The sequence below is a fragment of the Scyliorhinus torazame genome, chromosome 14 (genome assembly GCF_047496885.1).
Source record: "Scyliorhinus torazame isolate Kashiwa2021f chromosome 14, sScyTor2.1, whole genome shotgun sequence".
NCBI lineage: Eukaryota > Metazoa > Chordata > Chondrichthyes > Carcharhiniformes > Scyliorhinidae > Scyliorhinus > Scyliorhinus torazame.
In genome coordinates this window covers 175,235,862-175,249,492 of record NC_092720.1, presented here as the reverse complement: position 1 = coordinate 175,249,492, position 13,631 = coordinate 175,235,862, and positions in this window count along the sequence as shown.

Sequence of the window (13,631 nt, the reverse complement as noted above, 5' to 3'; positions counted from 1 at the left end):
CTAATTACAACTTTAGTAGATACATAGTTTGGATGCCTTAACTTTGGTTCCATAATAATATTCCTGCAAAAAGGTTATATACACTTTAACACAGGCTCGCAAAAATAACAAAGCAATCGCTTTAATATATAATCCATCACATTTTCGATATCCATCCCAAACATATGGTATTTGGACGGTGTCTGCATCGGTTTTCTCCGCCTGCTCGAGGTCCCTCCCACAGTTCAAAGATGTGAAGTTTCGATGGATTGGCCATGCTAAAGTGTGCCAGATTGTCTATAGATTAGCAGTTTCGCTGGATTAGCCATGAACAACATGCCGGGCGACGGGCATTCTACGGAGAAGCTTGGTTACATCGAGCCCTTCTGTTTTGTAAAAAAACATTTATTTTATCCTGTATCCCTGTCCTCTCATTCCTGAATATTGTCACTGCAAACAAACTCTCTCTCTATTTCCACGATTGAACTTTTCCGCCCACATACCAGTTGCACTTTGGAGCGCCTCTCATTCGCCGTCTGACTCTCTTTGATACAAAGAGAAACATCTAGGCCCCTTAGGTCCCACTGTTGCTATTGGGGCGAATGTCTCTCGCTGGTAATTCAAATTAATATTGATTGACTCCTTGGATGTGAACTCACTGTTAAAAATCAGAATGACAGCATTTGGCGTGTTTAATATTGGAACCGGAGGAAATAAATCAAATCAATGAGCATGAAATGTAAAAAGCACCAAGGTGGGTGGATTCGATCCCACAGAGGGACGAAGTACAAAAAAAAGTTATCCGTGTGTGGGATAATACTCCGGCTGTGGGTGGGATCGGACCAGAAATTTTCAGTTAACAGTCGAACGCGCTAACCGTTCGCGCCACAGAGGCGACGAATGTTGGTTTGGCACTAATACACAAGCTAAATTATAATGGTAACATTTCACCTTGTCCACATCGTGCCAGGAAATCCTTGCGGCTGCAGCAATCTGGAACAAAAACACAAAAGGCTGGGCAATCTCAGCAGGTCTGACAGCATCTGTGGAGAGAGAACGGAATCAGTATTTCAAGCCAGGGTGACTGTGTCACAGGACGAAGAGTACACCATTGTATAGCCATGTCAATAACGCGCCTCCAGCCTTTTTACATTCGAACCATTGTTGTATTTTCCGCTTCCCGATATTCGCAATGAAACTATAATTAAACTGTATTTTCTGATGTGCAGTAAGGACAGTTTTCTTAGTTTCTAAATATCAGTTAATTTCTCGAATCACTCGAATCAAAGGAAATGTGTCGTGACTGTCTCTGATCAGTCGGGCAGCGCCCTTCGTTCTCCCCGGATTCTCTTTCTCGACTTATTTCCCAACATTCATAAAACTGGTGCTTGATGTTCGTATGTCGCATCCTTTCTGTTTTCTCCATTGCCAACTGGCATTATTTCCGAAAATTCTGCCTGCTCCTCTTCATTACATCATGACCAGATGTCAGGAAATTCATTTATATGGAGGCACTATCGAGACCAAGATTACTCTCCACGTATGCAGAAGGTTCAGTGGGTATTTGGTTGAGACACTTGAAAAGTTTGGGTGAATGGCCAAAAAAGCTGATGCAGCAAATTGAGAGAGACTGTTTTCACTTCCAAACAGTCAAGAACCTGAGAAATAGGCTTGATGATAAGAGTTAAAATAAAAACCGCGAGCTGAAGAGATTCTCGTATTCACAACCGTTTTCATTCTGGAACATCAACAGGAGGAGAAGCATGCATTCAGCTGTGAACCCGTTTTAAAGAGTCCTTTACACAGAGAATTCCTCATCAGTTCTTTTGAGAAAAATTCATCAATTTATCGCAGCTGTGACTCGGATTCAAAACGAGATTGGTGCGGCCAGGACGCAGGGTACTAACCACGAGACGATCACGGCTCCACACGTCAACGGCGGAGCACATTGGACCCTTTCGTTCCACTGTTGCGATTAGGGTGAATGCTCTATCTGTCGATGTATTTGGTCATCAACTGTTTGGAGTCTATCATGACCCACAGTTTATGACTCCCTAATTACAAGTTTCGCAGATACACAAGTTTGGATGCCTTAACTTTGGTTCCATAATAATGTTCCTGCAACAAGGACATATACACTTTAACCCAGACTCATAAGAATAACAATGCAACAGTTGTAATATATACTACATAACAATTTCGATATTCGTCCCAAACGTATGCATTTGGACGTTCTCCCGATATCTGCATTGGTTTTCTCCGCCTGCTCGGAGTCCCTCCCACAGTCCAAAGATGTGAAAGTTCGGTGGATTGGCCATGCTAAAGTGTGCCTGATTGTCCTTGGATTAGCAGTTTCGCCGGATTGGCCATGATCAACGTGCCGGATTACGGGTATTCTACGGAGGAACTTGGTCACTTTGTCTCCTGCTGATTTTTTGAAACCATTTCTCCCTGTATTCCTTTTCTCTCATTCCTGAATATTGCCAGTGCAAACACACTCTCTCTCTATTTCAACGATTTACTTTCTCCGCCCACATACCAGTTGCACTTTGAAAAGCCTCTAATTCGCCGTCTCACCTTCTTTGATCCAAAGAAAAAAATCCAGGCCCCTTTCGTTCCACTGTTGCTATTAGGGTGAATGTCTCTCTCTGGTCGTGCAAATTAATATTGATTAACTCTTCGGATGCGAAACGGCTGTTTAAAATCAGAATTACAGCATTGGGCGTGTTTAATATTGGAACCGGAGAAATGAAATCAAATCAATGTGGCATGAAATATAAAACGCACCAAGGTGGTGATTCGATCCCGCAGAACGACAAAGTATAAAAAACTGTTAATCCGGAGGTGGTATAACACATCGTCTCCGGGTGGGATCGAAATACCTACTTTTCGGTTAACAGCCGAACGCGTTAACCGAGTGCGCCCCAGCGACGCCAACTGCACCCTCAGCTCGAAATAACAATCCAAATTATGATAGAAACAATCACATCTTGCCCACGTCATAATAGCAATTTTTTTCACATGCACCAATCTGGAACAAAAACACAAAAGGCTGGGCAATCTCAGCAGGTCTGACAGCATCTGTGGAGACAGAACGGAGTCTGTGTTTCAAGCCAGGGTGACTATGTGTCACAGAGCAAAGTCTACATTCTCCATTATCCGTAGCCCTGTCAATAACGCGCCTCCAGCCTTCTACATTCGAGCCATTGTTGTACTTTCTGCTTCCAGATCTTCGCAATCAAACTACAATTAAACTTTATTTTCTGATGTGCAGTAAGTACAGTTTTCTCAGTTTCTAAATATCTGTTAATTTCTCGAATCATTCTAATTGAAGGAAATGGGTCTTGACTATCCCTGATCAGTCGGGCAGCGCCCTTCGTTCTCCCCGGAGTCTGTTTCTCGATGTGTTTCCTACCATTCACAAAGCTGGTGCTTGATTTTCGTGTGTCGCTTCTTTACCGTTTTCGCCACTGCCAGTGGCTCTATTTCCCAACGTTCTGCCCACTCCTCCTCATGGCATCATGACAAGATGTCAGGAAATTCATTCATATGGAGAGACTATCGAGACCAAGGTTACTCTCCGCGTATACAGAAGGCTCAGTGGGTATTTGGCCGAAGAAGCTGATGTAGCACATTGAGTGACACTGTTTTCACTTTCAAAAAGACAAGAACCGGAGTAGTATGCTTGGTGATAATAGATAAAATATAAAACCGGGAGCTGAAGAGATTCTTCTCTTCACAACCGTTTGAATTCTGTAGCATCAAACAGGAGCAGAAGCATGCACTCAGCTGTGAACCCGTTTTAAAGAGTCCCTGACACAGAGAGTTCCTCATCCGTTCATTTGGGAAAAACACACCAACTTATCGCTGCCGTTACTCGGATTTGAACCGAGGCTGCTGGGGCCGCAACGCAGAGTACGAACCACTATATGATCACGGCGCCGCAAGTTACCGTCGAAGGCAACCTGCAACTGTCGACGTACTTGGTCATCAATTGTTTGGAATCTATCATGTCCCACACTTTATGACTCTCTAATTACAACTTTAGTAGATACATAGTTTGGATCCCTTAACCTTGGTTCCATAATAATGTTCCTGCAACAAGGATATATACACTTTAACCCAGGATCATAAAAATAACAATGCAGCACCTATAATATATAATACATAACAATTTCGATATTCATCCCAACAGATGGTATTTGGAGGTTCTCCCGGTGTCTGCATCGGTATTCTCCGCATGCTCCAAGTCCCTCCCACCGTCCAAAAATATGAGGGTTCGCTGGCTTGACGATGCTAAAGTGTGCCAGATTGTCCATAGAGTAGCAGTTTCGCTGGATTGGCCATGATGAAAGTGCAAGGTGACGGATATTCTACGGAGGAGCTTGGTCACGTCGACCCCGGCTGATTTAAAAAAAAAACATTTCATCCTGCATCCCTTTCCTCTCATTCCTGAACATTTTCAGTGCAAACAAACTCTCTCTCAATTTCTACGATTGAACTTCTCCGTCCGCATACCAGTTGCACTTTGCAGCGTCTCTCATTCGCTGTCTCACACTCTATAACCCAAAGAGAAAAATCTAAGGTCCTTTCATCCCACTGTTGCTCTTGTGTGAATGTCTCTCTGTGGTATTCAAATTAATATTGATTTACTCTTTGTATATGAACTGACTGTTTAAAACCAGAAAGACAGCATTTGGTGAGTTTAATATTGGAACTGGAGGAAAGAAATCAAATCAATGTGGCATGAAATATAAAAAGCACCAAGTTGGATAATTCGATGCCACAGAGGGACAAAGTATAAGAAACACTTTATCCAGGTGTGGGATAACCGTCTCTGGGTGGGATAACCGCTTCTGGGTGGGATCAAACCACCAACTTTTCGGTTAACAGCCGAACGCGCGAACCGATTGCGCCATAGAGACCACAAATGCTTGCTTTGCTCGAATAAAAAAGCTAAATTATGATGGAAACAGTCTCATCTTGTCCACATTGAAATAAAAAATTCTTGCTGATGCACCAATCTGGAACAAAAACAAAAAAGGCTGGACAATCTCAGCAGGTCCGACAGCATCTGTTGTGAGAGAACATAGAACATAGAACAGTACAGCACAGAACAGGCCCTTCGGCCCTCGATGTTGTGCCGAGGTTTGTCCGAAACCAAGATCAAGCTATCCTCCTCCCTGTCATTCAAGAGCGTAAATGAAAAAGCCCCGGGAAAATTGACGTACAGAGAGATCTGGGTGTTCAGGTCCATTGTACCCTGAAGGTGGCTGCACAGGTCGATAGAGTGTTTCAGAAGGCATACGGCATGCTGTCCTTCATCGGAAGGGGAAATGAGTACAAGAGTTGGCAGGTCATGTTACAGTTGTATAAGACTTTGGTTCGGCCACATTTGGAATACTGCATACAGTTCTGGTCGCCACATTACCAAAAGGATGTGGATGCTTTGGCGAGGGTGCAGAGGAGCTTCATCAGGATGTTGCCCGGGGAGTCTGTGTTTCAAATGAGGGTGACTGTGTCACAGAACGAAGAGTACACCATTATCCGTAGCCCTGTCAATAACGCGCCTCCAGCCTTTTTACATTCGAGCCATTGTTGTATATTCCGCATCCCGATCTTCGCAATGAAACTATAATTAAACTGTATTTTCTGATGTGCAGTAAGGACAGTTTTCATAGTTTCTAAATATCAGTTAATTTCTCGAGTCATTCTAATCAAAGGAAATGTGTCTTGACTGTCGCTGATCAGTCGGGCAGGGCCCTTCGTTCTCCACGGAATCTGTTTCTCGAAGTGTTTCCCAACATTCACAAAACTGGTGCTTGATATTCGTGTGTCGCTTCGTTTCCGTTTTCTCCATTGCCAACTGTCATTATTTCCCAAGATTCTGCCCGCTCCTCCTCATTGCATCATGACCAGGTGTCAGGAAATTCATTTATAGGGAGGGACTATCAAGATCCGGATTATTCTCCGCGTATACAGAAGGTTCAGAGGGTATTGCTGGAGGCACTTGAACATTTTGGGTGAATGGCCGAAGATGATGCAGCAAATTGAGAGAGAGTGTTGCACATCCAAAAAGAAAAGAACCAGAGGATTATGATTGATGAGACTAGTCAAAATGTAAAACTGGAGCTGAGGAGATTCTCGTATTTAAAACAGTTTGAATTCGAGAGCATCAAACAGGAGCAGAAAGATGCACTCAGTTGTGAACCCGCTTTAAAGAGGCCTTTCACAGAGAATTCCTCATCCGTTCATTTGGGAAAACACATCAACGTATCGCTGCCGATATTCGGATTGGAACCGAGGTTGCTGCGGCCACAACGCAGAGTACTAACGACTATACGACGACCGCGCAGCACGTTACCGCCGAAGCAACGTGTAACTGTCGATGTACTTCGTCATCAACTGTTTGGAATCTATTATGGCCCACACTTATGACTCTCCAATTACAACTTTAGTACATACACGGTTTGGACGCCTTAACCTTAGTTCCATAATAATGTCCCTGCAACAAGATAAATATACACTTTAACCCAGGCTCATAAAAATAATAATGCAAATGCTATAATATACAATACATAACAATTTCGATATTCATCCCAAACATATAGTATTTGGACGTTCTCCCGGTGTCTGCATCGGTTTTCTCCGCCGCTCGAGGTCCCTACCCCACTCCAAGTATGTGAAGGTTCAGTGGATTAGCGATGCTAAAGTGTACCAGATTGTTCATAGATTGGTAGTTTACCTGGACAGGCCATGATCTACGTGCCGGGTTACGGGTATTCTACGGATGAACTTGGTCCCGTCGTCCCCTGCTTACTTTTTGAAACCACTTCACCCTGTCACCCTTTCGTCTCATTCCTGAATATTGTCAGTGCAAATAAACTTTCTCTCTATTTCCACGATTGAACTTCTCCGCCCACATACCAGTTGCACTTTGGAGCGCCTCTCATTCGTCGTCTCACCCACTTTGAACCAAAGAGAAAAATCTAGGCCCCTGTCATCCCACTGTTGCTGTTGGAGTGAATGTCTCTCTATCGGAGTTCAAATTAATATTGATTACGTTTTTGGGTGTGAACTGACTATTTAAGATCAGAATGACAGCATTTGGCGTGTTTAACATTGGAATCGCAGGAAAGAAATCAAATGAATGTCGCATCTATTATTAAAAGCACCAAGGTGGGTGATCCGACCCCACTGAGGGACGACGTTTAAAAAACACGTCATCCGGGGAGAAATTACTCTTCGTTTCGGGGTGGGATCGATCCACCATCTTAACAGCTGAACGCGCTAATCGATTGCGCCACAGAGACGACAGCTGCTCTCTTCGCTCGAATAAACATGCCAAATTATGATGGAATCAATCACATATTGCCCACGTCATAATGGCAATTATTGCCGTTGCACCAATCTGGAACAAAAACACAAAAGGCTGGGAAATTTCAGCAGGACTGACAGCATTTGTGGAGACAGAACTGAGTCTGTGTTTCAAGCCACGGTGACTTTGTGTCACAGAACAAAGACTACACCATTATCCGTAGCCCAGTCAATAACGCGCCTCCATCCTTCTAAATCCGAGCTATTGTTGTATTTTGTGCTTCCAGGTATTCGCAATGAAACTATAATTAAACTGTATTTTCTGATGTGCAGTAAGGACAGTTTTCTTAGTTCCTAAATATCACTTAATTTCTCGAATCTTTCTAATCAAAGGAAATTGGTCTTGACTGTTGCTGATCAGTCGGGAAGCGCCCTTCGTTCTCCCCGGTGTCTCTTTCTCTAAGTGTTTCTCAACATTCTCAAAACAGGAGCTTGATGTTCGTTTGTCGCTTCGTTTCCGTTTTCTCCATTGCCATCTGTCATTATTTCCCAAAATTCTGCCCGCTCCTCCTCATTGCATCATGACCAGATGTCAGGAAATTCATTTATATGGAGGGACTAGAGACCAAGATTATTCTCCGCGTATACAGAACGTTCAGTGGGTATTTGGTTGAGACATTTGAACACTTTTGGTGAATGGCCAAAGAAGCCGATGCAGCAAATTGAGAGAGACTGTTTTTACTTCCAAACAGACACGAATCTGAGGAATATGCTTGATGATAATAGTTAAACTAAAAAGCCCGGAGCTGAAGAGATTCTCGTACTCACAACCGTTTGAATTCTGGAGCACCAAACAGGAGCAGAAGCATGCACTCAGCTGTGAACCCGTTTTAAAGAGTGCTTTTTACAGAGAATTCCTCATCCGTTCATTTGGGAAAAACACATCAACTTATCGCTGCCGTGACTCGGATTCGAACCGAGGCTGCGACGGCCACAACGCAGATTACAAACCACTCTGTGATCACTGCGCCGCACCTTACCGCCGAGGCAAGCTGCAACTGTCGACGGATTTGGTCGTCAAATGTTTGGAATCTATCGTGGCCCACTTTTTATGACTCTCTAATTACGACTTTAGTAGATACACAGTTTGGTACCTAAACCTTGGTTCCATAATAATGTTCCTGCAAGACGGATATATACACTTTAACACAGGCTCATAAAAATAACAATGCAATCGCTATAATATATAATCCATCACGATTTCGAAATTCATCCCAACAGATATTATTTGGACGTTCTCCCGATTTCTGCATCAGTTTTCCCCGCCTGCTGGAGATCCCGCCCGTAGTCCAAAAATATGGAGGTACGGTGGATTGGCCATGCTAAAGTGTGCCAGATTGTCTATAGATTAGCAGTTTCGCTGGATTGGCCATGAACAACGTGCCGGGTGACGGGTATTCTACGGAGGAGCTTGGTCACGTCGACCTCTGCTGATTTTTAAAAAACCATTTCATCCTGTATCCCTTTCCTCTCATTCCTGAATATTGTCCGTGCAAACAAACTCTCTCTCTATTTCCAAGATTGAGCTTCTCCACCCACATACCAGTTGCACTTAGGCGCGCCTCTCATTCGCAGTCTCACCGTCTTTGATCCAAAGAGAAAAATCTCGGCCTCTTTCGTCCAACTATTGCTGTTGGGGTGAATGTCTCTCTATGGTAATTTATGTTAATATTGATTAACTCTTTGGATGTGAACTGACTGTTTAAAATCAGAATGACAGCATTTGGCGTGTTTAAAATTGGAACCGGAGGAAAGAAATCAAATCAATGTGGCATGAAATATAAAAAGCACCAGTGTGGGTGATTCGACCCCACAGAGGGACAAAGTATAAAAAACGTTTTATTCGGGGGTGGGATAACACTTCGTCTCCGGGGGGGAGGGGGGGGGGTCGAACCACCAACTTTTCGGTTAACAGACGAACGCGCTAAACGATTGCGCCACAGTGATGGCAAATGCTCTACCAGTTCGAATAAACAAGCCAAATTATGATGGAAACAGTCTCATCTTGTCCACATCGTAACAGCAAATTCTTGCTGATGCACCAATCTGGAACAAATACACAAAAGGCTGGGCAATCTCAGCAGGTCTATCAGCATCTGTGGACAGAGAGCGGAGTCTGTGTTTCAAGCCAGGGTGACTGTATCACAGAACGAAGAGTACACGAATTCCGTAGCCCTGTCAATAACGCGCCTCCAGCGTTTTTACATTCGAGCCATTGTCATATTTTCCGCTTCCCGATATTCGCAATGAAACTATAATTAAACTGTATTGTCTGATGTGCAGTAAGGACAGTTTTCTAAATGTCAGTTATTTTCTCGAATAATTCTTTTTTTTTTATTAAATATTTTATTGAAAATTTTTGGTCAACCAACACCATACATTGTGCATCCTTTACACAATATTATAACAACACAAATAACAATGACCTATTTTATAAACAAAAAATGAATAAATAATAAATAACAAAAATGAAAACTAGCCCTAATTGGCAACTGCCTTGTCACAAGTAACACTCTCCAAAAATATAATTTAACAGTCCAATATATAATTATCTGTAGCAACGACCTATACATACTATACAGTATATATTAACAACCCTGAGAGTCCTTCTGGTTCCTCCTCCCCCCCCCCTACCCCTCCCCCCCCCCCCCGATCCTGGGCTGCTGCTGCTGCCTTCTTTTTCCCATTCCGTCTATCTTTCTGCGAGGTATTCGACGAACGGATGCCACCGCCTGGTGAACCCTTGAGCCGACCCCCTTAGGACGAACTTAATCCGCTCTAGCTTCCTAAACCCCGCCATGTCATTTTCCAGGTCTCCACCCCCGGGGGCTTGGCTTCTTTCCACATTAGCAATATCCTGCGCCGGGCTACTAGCGACGCAAAGGCCAAAACATCGGCCTCTCTCGCCTCCTGCACTCCCGGCTCTTGTGCAACCCCAAATATAGCCAACCCCCAGCTTGGTTCGACCCGGACTCCTACTACTTTTGAAAGCACCTTTGTCACCCCCATCCAAAACCCCTGTAGTGCCGGGCATGACCAAAACATATGGGTATGATTCGCTGGGCTTCTCGAGCACCTCGCACACCTATCCTCCACCCCAAAAAATTTACTGAGCCGTGCTCCAGTCATATGTGCCCTGTGTAATACCTTAAACTGAATCAGGCTTAGCCTGGTACACGAGGACGACGAGTTTACCCTGCTTAGGGCATCTGCCCACAGCCCCTCCTCGATCTCCTCCCCCAGCTCTTCTTCCCATTTCCCTTTTAGTTGATCTACCATAGTCTCCCCTTCGTCCCTCATTTCCCTATATATATCTGACACCTTACTATCCCCCACCCATGTCTTTGAGATCACTCTGTCCTGCACCTCTTGTGTCGGGAGCTGCGGGAATTCCCTCACCTGTTGCCTCGCAAAAGCCCTCAGTTACATATACCTGAATGCATTCCCTTGGGGCAACCCATATTTCTCGGTCAGCGCTCCCAGACTCGCGAACTTCCATCCACAAACAGATCTTTCAGTTGCGTTATTCCTGCTCTTTGCCACATTCCATATCCCCATCCATTCCCCCCGGGGCAAACCTATGGTTGTTTCTTATCGGGGACCCCCCCAAGGCTCCAGTCTTTCCCCTATGCCGTCTCCACTGTCCCCAAATCTTCAGTGTAGCCACCACCACCGGGCTTGTGGTGTAGTTCCTCGGTGAGAACGGCAATGGGGCTGTCACCATAGCCTGTAGGCTAGTCCCCCTACAGGACGCCCTCTCTAATCTCTTCCACGCCGCTCCCTACTCCTCTCCCATCCACTTACTCACCATTGAAATATTTGCGGCCCAATAATACTCACTTAGGCTCGGTAGTGCCAGCCCCCCCTATCCCTGCTACGCTGTAAGAATCCCTTCCTCACTCTCGGGGTCTTCCCGGCCCACACAAAACCCATGATGCTCTTTTCAATCCTTTTTAAAAAAGCCTTCGTGATCACCACCGGGAGGCACTGAAACACAAAGAGGAATCTCGGGAGGACCACCATCTTAACCGCCTGCACCCTCCCTGCCATTGACAGGGATACCATATCCCATCTCTTGAAATCCTCCTCCATCTGTTCCACCAACCGCGTTAAATTTAACCTGTGCAATGTGCCCCAATTCTTAGCTATCTGGATCCCCAGGTAACGAAAGTCCCTTGTTACCTTCCTCAACGGTAGGTCCTCTATTTCTCTACTCTGCTCCCCTGGATGCACCACAAACAACTCACTTTTCCCCATGTTCAATTTATACCCTGAAAAATCCCCATACTCCCCAAGTATCCACATTATTTCTGGCAGCCCCTCCGCCGGGTCCGCCACGTATAGTAGCAAATCGTCCGCATACAAAGATACCCGGTGCTCTTCTCCTCCCCTAAGTACTCCCCTCCACTTCTTGGAACCCCTCAACGCTATCGCCAGGGGCTCAATCGCCAGTGCAAACAATAATGGGGACAGAGGGCATCCCTGCCTTGTCCCTCTATGGAGCCGAAAATATGCAGATCCCCGTCCATTCGTGACCACGCTCGCCACTAGGGCCCTATACAACAGCTGCACCCATCTAACATACCCCTCTCCAAAACCAAATCTCCTCAACACCTCCCACAAATAATCCCACTCCACTCTATCAAATGCTTTCTCGGCATCCATCGCCACTACTATCTCCGTTTATCCCTCTGGTGGGGCCATCATCATTACCCCTAACAACCTCCGTATATTCGTGTTCAGCTGTCTCCCTTCACAAACCCAGTTTGGTCCTCGTGGACCACCCCCGGGACACATTCCTCTATTCTCATTGCCATTACCTTGGCCAGGACCTTGGCATCTACATTTAGGAGGGAAATAGGTCTCTAGGACCCGCATTGTAGCGGGTCCTTTTCCTTCTTTAAGAGAAGCGATATCGTTGCTTCAGACATAGTCGGGGGCAGTTGTCCCCTTTCCTTTGCCTCATTAAAGGTCCTCGTCAGTACCGGGGCGAGCAAGTCCACATATTTTCTATAGAATTCGACTGGGAATCCATCCGGTCCCGGGGCCTTTCCCGCCTGCATGCTCCTAATTCCTTTCACCACTTCTTCTACCTCGATCTGTGCTCCCAGTCCCACCCTTTCCTGCTCTTCCACCTTGGGAAATTCCAGCCGATCCAAGAAGCCCATCATGCTCTCCCTCCCATCCGGGGGTTGAGCTTCATATAATTTTTTATAAAATGTCTTGAACACTCCATTCACTCTCTCCGCTCCCCGCTCCATCTCTCCTTCCGCATCCCTCACTCCCCCTATTTCCCTCGCTGCTCCCCTTTTCCTCAATTGGTGTGCCAGCAACCTGCTCGCCTTCTCCCCATATTCGTACTGTACACCCTGTGCCTTCCTCCATTGTGCCTCTGCAGTGCCTGTAGTCAGCAAGTCAAATTCTACATGTAGCCTTTGCCTTTCCCTGTACAGTCCCTCCTCCGGTGCTTCCGCATATTGTCTGTCCACCCTCAAAAGTTCTTGCAGCAACCGCTCCCGTTCCTTACTCTCCTGCTTCCCTTTATGTGCCCTTATTGATATCAGCTCCCCTCTAACCACCGCCTTCAACGCCTCCCAGACCACTCCCACCTGGACCTCCCCATTATCATTGAGTTCCAAGTACTTTTCAATGCACCCCCTCACCCTTAGACACACACCCTCATCTGCCATTAGTCCCATGTCCATTCTCCAGGGTGGGCGCCCTCCTGTTTCCTCCCCTATCTCCAAGTCCACCCAGTGTGGAGCGTGATCCAAAATGGCTATAGCCGTATACTCCGTTCCCCTCACCTTCGGGATCAATGCCCTACCCAGCACAAAAAAGTCTATTCGCGAGTAGACTTTATGGACATAGGAGAAAAACGAGAACTCCTTACTCCTAGGTCTGCTAAATCTCCACGGGTCTACACCTCCCATCTGCTCCATAAAATCTTTAAGTACCTTGGCTGCTGCCGGCCTCCTTCCAGTCCTGGACTTCGACCTATCCAGCCCTGGTTCCAACACCGTATAAAATCTCCCCCCATTATCAGCTTTCCCATCTCTAGGTCCGGAATGCGTCCTAGCATCCGCCTCTTAAAATTGGCACCATCCCAGTTCGGGGCATATACGTTTACCAAAACCACCATCTCCCCCTGTAGTTTGCCACTCACCATCACGTATCTGCCCCCGTTATCCGCCACTATAGTCTTTGCCTCGAACATTACCCGCTTCCCCACTAATATAGCCACCCCCCTGTTTTTCGCATCTAGCCCCGAATGG